Genomic DNA, 16,048 nt, shown 5'->3' with positions numbered 1-16,048 from the left:
ACTGGTCGTTCAAGTTACATGTGGGACATGTGACATGAGAATGGGCTGATAAGTAAGTTGCACCCAGAAATTGATTTGGTTGCTTATTAGCTGTTTTTCCATTTGTGCCAAATACTGATAGATGTAATAACAATGAAATGCCCTTGGGAAATTTAAGAACTCTTTCAATTGCAGCTACTGATGTAATAATAAATTCACATATATTAGTCAAAAGGAAAACAAAATAACTGAATCTAATGAAAGCTTAATTGAATAAAATTAGTTGGTCTTGCCTGGTTTTAGTTTACAGAAGTATTTCTGTCCAGAATGCAGCAGCATTCCATGTGACATGCCAGGCCAGTGCAGCAGACTGTCCTTCTCCAGCAGATCTGATCTTTTATTGGCTGCTCATTCTTTGAAAGTGTGTGCATAAACCTCTTGCAAAGGCCTTGCTGAGAAAGAGGACAGCTGGGGTTATTATTTGAAAAGCCGATAGTACTCTCTTTATAAGCCACAGATAAAATGTTTCACATTTCTATTTCAGGCTGTAAACCAGACCAGGCTGTTCTTGAGTGTAAGTTTACCTTCACAGGAAATCCATTGTTTGGAAAGCTAATGGAATCACCACACCCTGTGAGCACACAGATAAGGCTCTCAGATAAGTTCTTTTTCTCCGTGAATACCTAGAAATTATCAGATAATGCTATTGTTAAATTGCAATATTGAAAATCTTACAAGAAATGATACATTTATTTACACAAATCTGTTGGGGTTGGGAACTTGATCTGAGAAAGGAAGCAAATTAGCAAGTGGGAATTTTCATGTCCAATGCAAAGATAAATCATCAATCTGGAATAAATCACTAAGCAAGTTAGCAAGAACCTAAATCCAAGGTCTAAGATCTCAAAGCAAGAGAGCCTGACGATTTGTATAAAAACATTGGCAACCCAGTAGCTTTATTTATTTCCCTCTGGATGTATACAAACCAAAAATTACTCTGAAGAAACATTCTTGCAGAGTCAAGCCTTCAGAAAAATGTAGCACTTTCCCCTTCCCTCTTGTGGCAGAAATAGGAGCTGAGTAAAGATAGGAAATTTTCATGTGAAAATGTGTGGGTGATGAACAAGTGCATTTTCTCCCTAGATGGAAAGAAGTCCAGAAGACAGAATTAATACAGCTGTAAAGTACTATGAAAATAGTGTAGACACCAGCACTCTTTTGAATGTCTTGCATTCAATTCTTATAAAATAAGTCTGAGCAAGGAAACCTTGAAATATTGAGGCAATTAGCATCTTAGCAACACCACAATGACATATTTATAAGTTTGTAATTACTACTCAGCTCTAGAAATGCTGCTTCTTCTAGTATTTTACAGTAGAAAAAGTGATGAGTTTGTCTGTAAGGATACCCTAGCTACTCCAGACATAAGAAATGCATGGAGATGATGTGAAACATGAGAGAGACGACTTCCTTCTTTTAGTCTCCATATACAGCGAGACCAGAAACTCAGTTTCAGATTAGGTCCCATTAAAAGAGCAGGATATATCCATTAGCATATTTGGAAAATTTGATGAGAAAATCTAGTTGCAAAACTCAATTTGTTTATGCGGCAGTTCTGAGGGCGTGAAACATCTGATTTTTAAAGTCATATCCTCCTCCTTGCTCCTTATAGGAGTAGTCTGGTTAAATACACATAGATTCTTAAAGGAGAAACTAAAGGCACATTTTTTTTTACCTGCATAATCCTGACAAATTTGAAACTGTCACTCTGAAACTTAAGGCACTTGAGAAAAAAGGGGACAGATCTTTAAAAATGCTGGTCCAAGCAGCTGAGAGTTTATGAAAAGTATTTCTGCTGTCAGCAACTGAAATGAGATCTTAAAGTGGGAAGTGCTGGGCCAACTTCAGGTGTTATGTCTACATTGCAGCTCATCCAGCTTGTACAGCAAGTTACATTGTTGGATTTTAATCCTGAAGTAGCTTTTACTGTGCATAGTTTTGGATAATCCAAATCACAAGTTTTGGATAATCTGTATTTTACTTACTCCTCTGCAGGGACAAATGATTGTGTTTACACAGCTGTACTACTTGAGGCTCAGTTTAAAGAAAGAATGTACACATGGAGAAGATCCTTTTGCCTTTGCAATTACATTTCTGTCTTTCCAATATAACACAAGAATGGTCTCTGTTCTGCTGAGATGTAGAGACTACTGCTGTTAGTGAAGCTGTCCCTGCTTCATTTCCCAGAAGAGATACCACTGTGCAGCTGTATTTTCCACATAATCATAGGCATCTCTGATACTTAATGAACATTCACAATATGATTTTTAGATGACACAACTTACCCAGCACATTTTAATTGTGTTTGCCCTTTGTTCCTTTTGACCTTTAAGCCTTTGCTTTAAATAAAACCAGTAAAGAGACAGAAACAAACTGCTGTGCCACATCAAATCAGACTACAATTCAAGGAGAAGAACTGTAAATGTGGAAGTGTCAAGAAAGAGTAAGTTTTTCCTGATTCATATAAACACTTTATTCAAACGCTTTGGGCACAGATAAACAGTCCTTGTGCAATGTTTGTTATGGTTTCACCTACTTCAAGCTGGAAACTGAAAGTGTTTTGGTTAATGGGACAGAAAAGTTTCTTGAGTTCTCTGCAGCTGCAAGTACTTCAGTATGTTATGATGAAGCACTATCTCACATCTTTAACAGCAAAGCATCTCAGTAATTCAGATTTTTTTTTGGTTTGTTTGTTTTGTTGGTTTTTTTTTGTTCCTCGAGGAGGAACCATTGCTTTGTAGTGCACTTACAGTGACTGGCTGTACCTGCTGGCATTTCCTGGAAAAGAAGAAATAAATTTTCATTATATCCTTTAATAGACACAGATATAAGTCTTAGTAAAAATGTTTTAAAATTTTCTTATGACACTACTAACTTGGGAGGGGTGCTTCAAGTATTTGAAATTCTTTTCTATGTAAGCTGAGACCTAACAAGTACAAGATCTGATTTCAAGTGAAAAAAACAGGAAAAATTCTGAGGGCTACAACAGAAACATCTGATGGATCCTTTAAAATGTTCTTTAGAATTTAAGAAATTTGGTTTTATATTAAATGATTGGTAATAGTCTTAGAATTTTTTTAAGTTTTATGTAATATTGGCAGTTTCTGTAATCTTATTCCTATTGTGTCTTGACCTACCTTTAACCCTTGTGAAATATTTTCTGTAGTTCTTATGTTACAGTTACATTTCTGCAGTTTCCTGACTGGTGCAGTGTATAGGTACTCATAGCATGTTGACTTCTACTTGGAGGAAAAATTAACTGATTTAGATTTTTGGGGGTTTTTTTTCCCAACTCATCCTCCTCAGTATATAAAATCTTTATTTAAGAGGGACAAAGGCATAACACCCTTCCACTCCAGTTGCATTGTTTTTCAAACATAATTTCTACATTTCTTTCTTGAATATACTGGTTCTTGAGCTGGTTCTACCCATGTCTTCTTCCTACTTCATATGACAAAACAAAGCTTGGATAAATGATGCTAGAAACTGTATTATTCTTTATAGCAAGCAAAGAGAAAAATATCTGTAACACTCTCCTGTTCTGATCTTAGTTTTAGTGATCCTTGAGTATTACCATTTTACAGTGGTCTGCAACAGGTAATATAGAATAGTGGGTATGAAATAAAGCCAATTTGCAGCACCAAGCTGCATACGGGAGGATTCCAATAAGTGTGTGGTTTAACTCTGGTGTCACCTGAAGAATTGGATGTCTTTATAAGGGAAGTATTTCCAAGGTACAGTTATACTGCAATAAATAAAAAGTGTTCACAAAACCTAAAGTAACCAAAGCCCCTAACTGACGCTAAATTAAAAAAAAAAAATTAATCTGAGAAGTACTTTTTTTAACATCCCTTCCTGCTCTGGTGATTCTTTCTTTTAAGTTTACTTTTACTACTGTGATAGCTAAAAACTGAAAAACTGAATGCGCTTCTAATAATTTAATATAAAGGGATAAGGACTTAAGGTATTTTTTGGAGGAGTTGTTGTTATCCATTAAGAGTGCTTTATGGCTCTGGGGTTCAGAGATAATGAAGAATAAGAGACAACTTGTTAACACTGCACGGAGAAATAGAAAGTTCACAAAAGCAGAATTTTGCTTCTAGGGAGGTTTAAATGTGGACTTCAGTATGTGCTCATGTGTTTGGGGGAAAAAGCCAAAATACCTTTACATTCCATTTTAACTCACATTGCTAATCAGAGGAACTTCTGAGACAGGTGGCAGGATGTCTCATCAAAGTGAAACTAGAGCCACCCTGCTGAGGTTCCACCTGCTATGTAAAAGTCCTACCACCTTCTTGCCAAGTGGAGAGAATTAGCTGACTCCAGTAGATTTTGGGTCTGTATCAGGTAAAAGTGATTCATTAGGCTGTGAGATTGAGCACTAGAAACTGTACACTCCACAACTACAACTAGAATCTGCCTTAAAATTGTTTAAGAAAATTAATTTCCTAACCATGGTAGTGAAAAATTGTCCCATATTCTAGTGTAAATTTCCCTTCCCAAGGATTTCAGAGCACTAACAAACTAAGGCTCTGCCCCTTGGTCATGGGATGAAGAAGTTGTTGGAGTCACAAGAGGTATTCTACACCTGAAAATGAGCTTTTTGTGGGGAAAATGAAATTAGCTGCTGGCCTTTCAGTATAATTTGGGAAATGTACTTCAAATTGTATGTACCTGCTGCATTTAGCATTTGTAAAAAGTTAGCACTCTGTAACAGCACTCCCCTTACTAGCTTTTCATCTCTCTCCTAGTAATTTAATTTTTTTCTCCCATTATGTCATGGCTTAGCACAGCTCAGGTCACAAATTGCCGATAGCAGTAGGTGCTATAACATGGTTAGAATTGCAATATAAATAAAAGTAACTCCTAACTGTACAAGTTATGTGCAGATTGATCACACTTTACCCATTGGTATCTCCAGTGGATGCTGGGCATGGTACTGTGTAATTTTCTTCGATTTAAGATCATAAACCTGTAGCACAGAATATCATGGGCTTGAAAGCAAGTACACCAGCAGTAGTTTCCTCATTGCATTAAACAATTACTTGAAATTAACCTAATTTCACATCACAGTAAGTACAACTGAGATCAGCACGAGTGTATCAATGAAAGAGCCCATCTAATGTGGCCTGATTTTTGTCCAGTTTGCAAACATTGTATCTAAGAACTGTTTGCATTGAAAGTACCCTAATATTTTGTGGGTTAATAATCAGATTTATGTCCATAAAATAGTATTTTCCTACCAGACAAAAAGACCCACCACAAGATCTCCACTTTTCAGAAGTCTCCTGAACAATTTTATTGTCTTTTAGAATCCTTCTCTAGGTGACATCCTCCAAGCAAAGGCAACATACAGTTAAATGCATCATTTGGAAAGCCATGCCTTGGTTTCTGGATCATCAGCTTTGAGTCACAGAATGATTTGTGTTGGAAAGGGGCCTTTAAAGGTCATCTAGTCCAAACCCCCTGCAATAAGCAGGGACATCTTTCTTCAGCCAGATCAGATTGCTCAAAGACCCGTTCAACCTGACACATTGAATATTTCCAGGCACGGGGGCTTCCTTCCCTTCCCTGCACTGCACACACTTTTGGCCCATTTGCACATACCTAGACTTTTAAAATGTTTTTGATTTATGGAACTGGATTTTGGAATATAAATCCTTGACTAAATTTGTAGGCAATATAATCATTAGTAGATATAACAACTGTTGCAGTCACAGGAGCTAGCAACTGCACTCAGCGCTTGACAACCATCAGCAATCTGCTTATCGTCTCAATTTCTCAACTAATCTCTATTATTGTCAGTTAGGAATCAAAACCTTAGGGAAAAAAGATATATTAATTATTTCTGCATTTCCAGATCGCTCTGGAAGGTTGCTATGGGCACAGAATATTGTAACTCTTCTTGGCATCCCCCAGGCAATGCTGGCAGTGGTTGTGCCCCAAGCTCCATGTTAGCACGTAGCTTATCCAGAATGTATGAAGTCAAGAAAGAAAAAAACAACAGACACTGGCAGAATGTCTCACACCTTACAAGCTCATTTGTGAATGTTTACTACTTCTGGGGAAAATAACAAAACCAACAAAACAAAACCCAACAAAACAAAAAACCAACAAGAGGGCTAGTGAAATAAACCGGGGAAGACAAGCGTGAAGGAATACAGGACAGAACACCAATATGCAGGACAGCTCTTCTGAGCGCTGGGAGAGGGTGCAAAAAGGATGTGATAGTTACCAAGTATCCATCCTTAACAGCTCTGGCTTTAACCGAAATCACAGTATCGTCGAACATACTCCTACCGCAATTTCTACTTCCCATGCTACCTTACCATCGCTGCCATTTCGTCTCCCAAGCACACTGAAACATTATCGGTGCACATTGCAAACTTTTAAAATGTACATAGCTTCCCCAGGTGAATCTTTAGGATACTACAGCTACGTCAAATGCCTGAAATTCCGCATCCATCCGAGTTTATCCGTTTACGTGCACTTTTGGGAAGGTTCTGTTAAGCCACAAAGGAGGAACAGACAAGGATGCTTGGACGAGAGCGGGCCTCTCTCTAGTCCTGCTGTCACCCAGCAAATACAGAGCTCTCCTTTTTCTCTCATAATAGAAAATTTCGTGAGATTTCTGTCTTTTCTAGGGATCTTTGCATTAAAACCACTAAGTCAGTTCCCGGGCAGGATGCGCTGGCGCTGCGGGCGGGACCAGCCTGTTGCGGGCAGCAGCGGGGGCTGTGGGCGGCCCTGCCCGCGGCTCGGCATCGCAGCCGGGGACAGAGGGCGCGGGGCAGGGACGCCGTCCCGGAGGGATCAAGCGGCAGTTCAGGGGTGCCCGGGAACGCCGCCCCCGCGCCCGGCCCCCGCCGCGCTCCCTCGCGGAAGGCAGGAGCGCCGCGGCGGCGCTCAGCGGGCGCTGCTGCTCCGCGCTCACGCCCTCGCCGGGGTAAACGCGGTCGCTCCCGCGCCTGCCGCCGCCCCCGCCGCCCCCCGGTTCCCCGCGCGGCGGGGAGAGCCCCGCGCAGCGTCCGCTGCCGAGCCCGTCCCGGCCGCTCCCGGGGCGGGGGCGCGCGGGAGGAGGCGGCGGGGCGGGGGCAGCGGCGGCGCTGGGAGATCCGGGGCGCGCATGCGCGCTCCGGCGCTCCGTGACGGGAGCGCTCCCGCGGCACCGGGGCCCGGCTCGCGCTCCCATAGGCTGCTTCCCCCGGCAGGCGCGCGCCCGCGGCGCGGCTCTTCCTACCGCGCTCGCGGGGGCGCGCGCTGCCCGGGCCGTGCGCCGCTGTCACGGCTGCCCGCGCGCCGCTCCCCGCCCTCGGCGCGCGCCCTGCCCGCGCCCCGCGCCCCGTCCCCGCCAGCTCCGCTCCGCCGCCGGCGGGTTCCTGCTTCCGTCTGCTCCCGCCGCTCCCCGCCCGCCAGCCCCGCCGCCCCCCCCGCCCGGCACCCGCGGCAGCGGCAGCGCGGGCTCCGCCGGCGGCGCCGGCGCTCCGGTAAGGGGATGCGGGGGCTGAGCGGCAGCCGCGGCGGCGGGGAAGCGGGTACCGAGGCGAGACCGGGCGGCTCCGGCGAGCGCTCCCCATCTCTCCCTCGGGCCTGGCGCCGCCGCTTTTGCGACTCGGGCGCTGCTCAGCAACCGCTGCCGCCGCCGCCGGGGTGGTGATGGCGGGGAGGGGGCCGGTCCCTGCCGTGTGCCGGGGTCCCCCTGGGCTCCCGCACCTGAGGGTCGCTGCTGGGGCCTGAGGCCGCCGGAGAGCGCGGCGGAGGAAGGGGAGGCCGGGGCTCGGCGAGCGGCCGGGGCATCACCGTGGGCGGCGGGGCCGGGCCGGGCCCGGGAGGGAGATGCGTGCGAGCCCCGGGCGGCGGCGTTGCCCCGGGCGCGGCGCGGACAGCGCGGTTCCCGCAGCGCGGAGCGCGGCTGCCGCCGTCCCGTGCGCCGCGGCCGCAGGGCAGGCGCGGGGGGCGGCCTCCAACTTTCCTTGTCCCGGGAACTGCGGCCGCCCGAGGGGACGCCCGCTTTTGGCAGGGAGGAATACACGGGGAGCGGGGGCTGTGAGGACGGACCTCACGCTTTGGGGCCGCCTAGTAGCTCGAGGAAGTGCTTGCCTGACACGGGTACAGAGCCTTCGGTTGTTGCCTGGGGCTTTTCCCACGGCGACCTTTCCTGTTTTTCGGCACAATTGGCTTTGGTCGTGGATCCTGTTACTGGTAAGGCTCTGGCGATTTAGTTAGTGCTTGATGTACGCTCAGGTCTTTCACACGTGTGTGCCAGTAGTGCGCGCAGGGTGTTCTTGGTGCACTGCAAAGACTGACCCTCTGCTTTCAGAAGCTCCTGGTTGAGGGTACAAGAGGCAGAAACTATAGTGCTGTGGTGCAGAGTGTACCAAGAAGCCTAAGGGCAAAGGCATGAGCTGTAAAATTGCTTGTTGAAGACTGTAACTTCCTCGGGGCAGTACCTGCTGTCCTTGTGCCCTTAGCGCACACACGGTATGCTGTGATGCGCTTGCTGTGTGTTCATGGATGTGGCAAACAACCCTGTGCTCACAACATTCGTGTGCTTTATCTGTGACCTTCTATTAGCACTTGGCACCTCTTGTTCTGTCTGTGTGTGTTTGTATACTGAAACATACACATCAGCTGAAAATTGTATGTTTCAGTATACATGTGTACATATATATATGCATACATACTCTTTCTGTCCCCAAGTAGAGGATCTTAATGTCTAGGCCTGGAAGTTACTGGTGTAAATGCTTCAGAAGGAGTGAGCATGAAAAGGTTTCTTGATTTTATAGTATTAATCTTATTTATTTTTCCAAGTAATTTTCCACTGCAAGTCATCAAAAACTTCAGAGAAGTCTGAACTGCAAAAGCAAATAAATGGCCAACTTGCCTGTGCTGCTGGTGCTTGGGGTGCTTTTACAGATGACTGTTACAATTCCTTTCATTATTAAAGAAAACTAGTTATGGGGAGTTGGTGACTCTGCTTTGATGTATTTCCAGTAGCGTCTGTTTCTCTGGTTATTGCAGGTATGCTTACTGCCAGATTTTTAGTTATGCTTGTTAGGGTTTTATATGAATATTTACCTTAAGCAGGCACACTAGCATATTGCAAAGTTTGCATATTTTCCCAACTACATGTAATAAGACAGCCTTTTTCAAAGTTGGAAGTACAATTAATTACTCATATTTTCTGAGCAAAAAGTTCAACAATGAGAGAAGGGCAGGAATCAACTTGGAGTGTTGAATCAGGTAAATTCACTCTTTCAGTGATATAGTTGCCAGGACATTTGACAACTGGGAAATACAGAAGGTCAGTTTTAGCCCATTGTCTTCATTTGTTTAAAATTTTGGTGGTTTAATTAGCTGAACAACTGAAAGTACAGTAGTTCTAGGCAATACAAGAAAAAAATATGTTAGCTATACATGCTGAAGTAGAAATAGAGCTACTTCACCTTAAGTGAATTGGTAAAGGTGGTACTAAACCACCTAGGGGCTTCCCTTTGGTTTGACATCTGTGGTTTATGATCACTTTATTGCAACTTCAAATAGAGACTTCATTGTATAATTGAATACTTATATATTACAAATATTGCACACCATTCATACTGTGGAAATTTTTTTTGATCCATTTCTGTCTTTGTGTGGCTGTATGGAATAGGTGCTTTATCTGTCAGATCTTTTCTAAACCAAATCATTTTCCCAGGCTTGGAATGTATGCAGTTAAAAGTAATAAATGTTAATTTTATTTATAGTTTATCAAATCAGTCTGTTCATTGACATTTCAATGGATAAAGAAGAAGAAGGTTTGGATTTGAGTATTTATATCTTGTTGCAGTCAGAATTAAAGTAAAAAGTAATGACTGTAATCTTAAACTGGTCTGGAGGGGGAGCTAGTGTCAAAGCAAAACTGACTTAATTAAATCTTGTCTGGTCATAGAATATGCTTCTAATACAATAAGAAAAACAAATATAGATGATGCATGCTATGTATGATTGCATTAATATGCATCTCTTGTATGATGAAATAATCTGAAAGTGATGTGTGATTTTTTTTTTGGGAAATAGAGTATGCGTTTTGCTGTTGTGCAACAAAATCTGTATCCAAAGAACTTTGAAGTTGCAAGATCAAGCTCTTACACATCATGAAATGGCACAATCAGAGATTCTTGTAGTCATGTAATGTGGCCTATAAATGTAGGGTTAAATTTTACATTTTTCCCTGCAATGTTGCTTTCAGTTTATAGCATAGAATGGCATAGATGGTGTTCAGTGTGCCATACTGAATCCTTTTTCTTAGTATCAAATAATGTGTGGCCTCAATTTTTGTTTATGTGCTGTTCATACTGTACTTTCTTAATTTCCTCTTTTGCTGTTTCATTACCTTCAGTCTCTAGTGCCTGCATGTTTCACTAGTAATATTTTCACATAAGTCTCCTGAGATATATTATGTATTCCTTTGTGTTGAATATCCAATTTAGGAGCTTTATGATATGATTTTTCAAAATAATCTATCAGTGTTTTAATGATTTATGTATTCCAAGAGGTTTTCCCATAAAGGTCTAATTTACTAACAATAATCTGGCTTTTTTTTTTGTTGTTTTTAATAAACCCCTCAACAGGGATCCATGAATGCCTATCTAGGAAAGACCTCATTGCTTGATTTGTAGAATGGTGTGTGTTGATTTAGACTGCAGGGATAAATACTTAGATCTGTTGCAGTGTTAACCCCATGGTACTAAGTCCATAATTTTGATGAAGAGTGGATTCCCCATTAAAAGTTTGTAGGGGGTTTTTGATATATTTTTTTCCTTTAAAGATGATTTGTGTGCAAGAAAGAAGGAAAAAAAAATCCAGGACAGTATTAATTCCCTCACTTTTTCTACAATACCTGTCTTATTAACAGCACACTTGCCAACATTTGCAGTGCATATGGCAAGGTCCTTATATAATATAATGTTGTTATTTATTGTTTTTCTTACACATTGTTCAGTAACACAGCAAGAGTACCTTGAGCACAAGGGCACAGAGAACAAGATCAAATAACCTTTAATTTTTGTGATGTGACTATATATATTTTTTAACCAATGGGTAGGTTTTTTGGTAGTCAACTGTTTAAAACTCTCTCAAATTCTTTGCACATAACCAAAATATTCAACGTTCTAGTTTAAAAAAAAGTCAGCAAACCTGATGGACAGTAGGAAACCCTCTGTCCTGTGGGATTGCACATATGACTAATATGCCTATTAAAGTCTCTAAAAATGCTGAAATTTGTCTATTTTGCCTTGCAACTTGTGCCACTTGAGCTAGCTGGGAATGTGATACTGGTAATTTGTTATTCAGCTGTACTCCAGATGATGTTGTCTGTGTATGGTTTTCTGAGATTTTGAAGTGTTTGAAAGTAGAGGTGAAACTCTGCAATCTTGGGCTCTATTCCAGGCTCTGGGAGTGAATGTATTCTGTTGGATGCTGATTTTTCTGCTTATTCCTTGTGTGATATCCCTGTCCCAATCTTCTTTGCCCTATCCTGAAATTTTTATCACAATTCTATTTTCCCCATGTAAACAGTTTGTTTCTTGCTAAAGGGCTTATCTGGCATCCAGTACTATCCAGTGTGCATAGAGGTTCTGACTAATAAGTTGTTTATCTGAGCTTTTTCCACTGTTTGAATCCTTTCACAGTCCTGTCTGCTGGTTTCAGGTTTCTCTCCACTATCCTCAGTTTCACATCCAGTTCTCTGTCATAAAAAGGATCTCTCTGTGTTGAGCATTTCCACTGGCTCCTGTAGTTCTGTATTCTGTAGTTTTCCCCCTTCAATGTTGTGCTTCATTCTTCCTGACTTCCCTCATCTGAATTTGTTTTTTCCTTTCATGCCATCTCAGACTTGGTCTGTATCCCAAACTCAAGATTGTGTTCAGTGTGTCAACTGTATCAGCTTTTTCCCATGTTGCAGTTCTTTCTTTAGTCAAATTGTATTGGTTCCTCTCTTTTCCATCCTTTTGTTTACATGGATAGCTTATGTTTTCATACTTGTTGGATCCAGCAGGGGTATCATTGAGAATAAATTTAGATACCAGTGGTCCATCCTGATAATCGGGAAAGCAAGCTGGCCTATCAAGAGATGACTTTGTGGGGAACTCATGTCTGAGCTGCAGTGCAAAAATGGGATATACAAACAGGGGCAGCTGGGACAGGCTACAAAGGAAAAATTTAGAAAAATTGTCCTGGTATGTAGGGATGACATCAAGAGAGCCAATGCTCACCTAGAGATGATGCTTAGGAAGGAGATCAAGGGCAGCAAGAAGAGTTTCTTCTAGTACTTGAGTAGTGAAAAGCAGGACAAGTAAAATATGAGCTTCTTTTGGAACATGATGTGTCATAGTGGATACAGATAAGGCTGGGGTACCCTGATCCTTCTGTTCCTTAGTGAGGCATCACCAGCAAGGTCTCCCAGGCCTCTGTGCTTAGTAACAAGGGTTTGAGGAGAGCAGCTGCCAGCAGTGGCTGAGGATTCAGCTGGGGATTATTGAGATGACTCAAATCCTACCAGTGCATGGGGCCAAAAGGATGCCTGTGAACGTTGATAGAGCTGGCCAGTGTCACAGCGAGGTCCTTCCCTAGCGTCTTTGAAACCAGGAGACCCTCTCAATGGCTGAACAAATGCATATGTTGCACCCTCCAGAAAAGGCCAAAATACAGCCCAAAGAGCTACAAACTGGGTAGCTTCCTTTTTTGTCCCTGGGAAAATAGGGGCATGGGTTTTCTTGGAACACATTTCTGGTCACAAGAAGTAGGTGAATGGGAGCAGTCAGCATGGATTTGTCAAAGGTAAATCATGCATGATAAGGCAGATTACCTTCTATGGTAAGATGACTGAATATTTGGAAGAGGTAAGAACAGTGGATTTAATTTTCCTGGACTTTAGCAAGATTCTCAACTCAATCTCCAGTGATATTCTTATATACAGATTTGGACATAACAGATTTCTGGAGAACTAGAAGATATAAAAAAGATTGGATGGATGGATGGATGGATGGATGGATGGATGGATGGATGGATGGATGGAAGGATGGATAGATGGATTCAGAAAGGAGTGCTTAGTGTGTCATATAGGGAGGTTGGTAACAAGAGGGGTACTGCAGGGATTTGTGCTGAATAGTGACAAAGTGTGCTCTTGTGCTTGCAGATGACACCAAGCTGAGGGGAGATAGTTGTGCTTGATGATGGGGCTGCCATTCAGGGGGACTTTGTTGCTGTGAACACAAGGCCCATCTGGAGCTTTATTCAAGAACAGCTGCAGAGTCCTACACTGGTGAAACAGGAGCACCTTGCAGTGTTACAGGCTGGGGACTGACAGGCTGGAAAGCAGCTCTGCTGGAGAAACCTGGGGTCTTGGCAGACAGCACTCTGCCCGTGGATCAGCAGCAGCATGCCCCTGCAGAATCATGGAATGGTTCCCTGCTACCAGTGTAAAGCACAGCACTGAGGGCTGTTATGGAAAAGGAAAAAAAAAGAACTCTATCTCAGTCACACCCTATACAAAGGGATGTAAAAGATCATCCAGTTCCAGCCCCCCACCATGGGCAGGGACACCTTCCACTAGACCAGGTTGCTCAGAGCCCCATCCAGCCTGGCCTTGTACACTTCCAGGGATGGGGTATCCACAACCTCACTGGGCAACCTGGTCCAGAATTCCACCATTTTCACAGTAAAAGATTTCTTCCTAGTGTCTTATCGAAACTTTCCCTCTTTCAGCTGACGGCCATTCCGCCTTGCCCTATTACTGCATGCCCTTGTCAGTAGTCCCTCTCCGGCTGTTATGTAGACCTCCTTTAGGTCTGCAAAGTGCTCTAAGGTTTCAGAGGAGCCTTCTCTCCTTTTCCTCTTTGTTTCCCTCTTATTCTCCACAACCCTGACTCTCTCAGTCTAAAAAAATGAAGGGCAGCAACATCCAATGAGATGAAACTCTATGAGAAGGAACATAGCCAGCAATGGAGGGAAGTGGTTGTTGCTCTCTGCTTGGTGCTCATGAGACTGCATCTAGATGCTGTGCCCAGTTTTGGGACGCTGAATACAGGAAAGATATTGATAAGTAGAAGTAAAGTTGATGGAGGACTACCAAGATGATTAGGGAACTGGAACACTCATCCTGTGAGGAGAGGCTGAGATGGGTTTTTTCAGCTGGAGAAAGAGATGATCTCAGTGAGATCAAACAACAACATACTGTTTTTTTGAGGATATCACTGAGAAGATGGAGTCAGGCTCTTTTACTGAGATGTGTGGGGAGAGGACGTGAGGCAGTGTTCATTAGTTGAAACACAGAAGGTTCAGGCTTGATATAAAGAAAACCTCTTTCCATGGGGAGTATTGAAGCTGTGTAGGAGGTTGCCCTGAGAGGCTGCACAGCTTCTGTCTTAGAGGTTTTCAGGACCCAAATGGGAAAGCTGAGCAACCCATTCTTATATCTGACCTTGAGCAGGAGATTGGACTGAGGGACATGTGAAGGTCCCTTCTAAGCTATGTTATCCTGTGGATCTTTAGTTCCCAGAAGCCTTACAGGAATGGAATAAGTACAGACAGAATATGTCGGTGGCTCAGCTGCAACATATCAAAACAAAATCAGTAACAGTTACATTACAGTGAGCTTGACAAAAGCATCACTTGTATGTCAGGGTGCTGTCTCTTAGAAAGATGCATGTAGAGCTTAAAGCATATGAGCGATTAAACTTTTTGAAGAAAACCTTTTGTAATGAGACAAAAGTGTATTTTTATGTAGCTTTCCGTGGAAGGAGGAAAAATATGTTTTGCATACCGTGTAAACTTTGAAGCAGCTTTGACATGGACACCTGGCGCAGAACGGGTCGTCTTGAAAAGCCTTTGGCAACTTAAAGTAAAAAATTATTCTTTTACAATGAAGTATCTGTCAGACTTAAAAATTGGTGATCTCTCTTGGTCGTTTGTCATGATATGTATGTATATTCATATTATGTAGCTCATAATGCATCATTTCAAGGTGATGATTTTCTGACAACCTGTTAAATCAGTTGCAATCAATTCTGATTTCCACCCCCCCCTCCCCCTACCCCCCTAAATACTGTATACTAGATCCCTCAGATGATTATTTTTTCTTCCTACTCTTTTCTCCCTCCCCTGCCACATTTTCAGGGTAGGGAATAAATAAAGGAAGAGATGTAGTCCTAAGATGCAAGGAGCCCAGTAACTGTTTTGGAAGACTTTTGACTAAAAGTCTTCAAATCAGAAGACTTGCCTGTTGCAGAGAGCTACTGTGAAATAACAGGCTGGATGTACATGTGTAGTTAAAATTAATTTTTCTTTTTTGTTATCTAAGTGTGAGATGTTATATGAGGAATGATGTTTTTGTCTCTTCATTTGTACTTGCTAACCTGTCCTCTGTAGATATCCTCCCTAAAACAAATGGTGATTTCTGTAGCAAAGCGTAGTTTCCATGAATCAATGATTGTATTTAGTTCCTTCAAATATTAGATATTTATAAGCATAATGTGCATAATTTATTTTCAGAATATATCACATGGTAAAAATAAATACTTCTGTTGGTCATTCTAGAGCTTGATGAGGTTTGTGCTGCTACAATTGCTTTGTGGTGGCAATACTCTGAATGTAAATGCTTTTTAGGAGAATGCTTTCATTATATGTTTGCTTCATAATCTTATAGTATGATGAATAATTTTCTGTAATATTAGAGAATTTCTTTTGTGAGGCAGTTAATAGCAATAAATATCACCATGACATTATTAATTCTGCATGCTACAGACTCTTTAGGAACTTGTGGAACATTGCTGTGAATATCTTATGGACGTCAATTTTGACTTGCTGTGAATTAAAATCTTTCTTCAAAGCATTGCTCTTACAAAAGGTTTTGTAAAAGAGCAATAGGAATTATCTTCCAATAACCTCCCAATGTTCATCTTTAGTTTGTTATATTACTTTTGTTGTACTTCACCATAGTTTGTTTGCACAGTGACACAGTAACTTTTCA

General features: G+C 42.5%; 1 protein-coding gene across 3 annotated transcripts in view; it reads left to right on the top strand.

The window, feature by feature from the left end:
* The first annotated feature begins 7,481 nt into the window (after nucleotides 1-7,481).
* FUT8 (fucosyltransferase 8) overlaps nucleotides 7,482-16,048 on the top strand; it is a 97,327-nt gene continuing 88,760 nt past the window's right edge. For 2 of the 3 annotated variants that reach the window (XM_059474435.1, XM_059474431.1), the window contains exon 1: nucleotides 7,482-7,526. The gene's annotated coding sequence lies outside the window, so the exon portion shown is untranslated. Of the gene's footprint in view, nucleotides 7,527-8,066; nucleotides 8,242-16,048 lie in introns of those variants that run through there. The other variant, XM_059474432.1, reaches the window with a different exon arrangement.

Source organism: Ammospiza nelsoni, chromosome 6 (assembly GCF_027579445.1).
Source record: "Ammospiza nelsoni isolate bAmmNel1 chromosome 6, bAmmNel1.pri, whole genome shotgun sequence".
NCBI lineage: Eukaryota > Metazoa > Chordata > Aves > Passeriformes > Passerellidae > Ammospiza > Ammospiza nelsoni.
The sequence above is the reverse complement of the archived record's forward strand: the minus strand, read 5'-3'. Positions and strand labels throughout refer to the sequence as shown.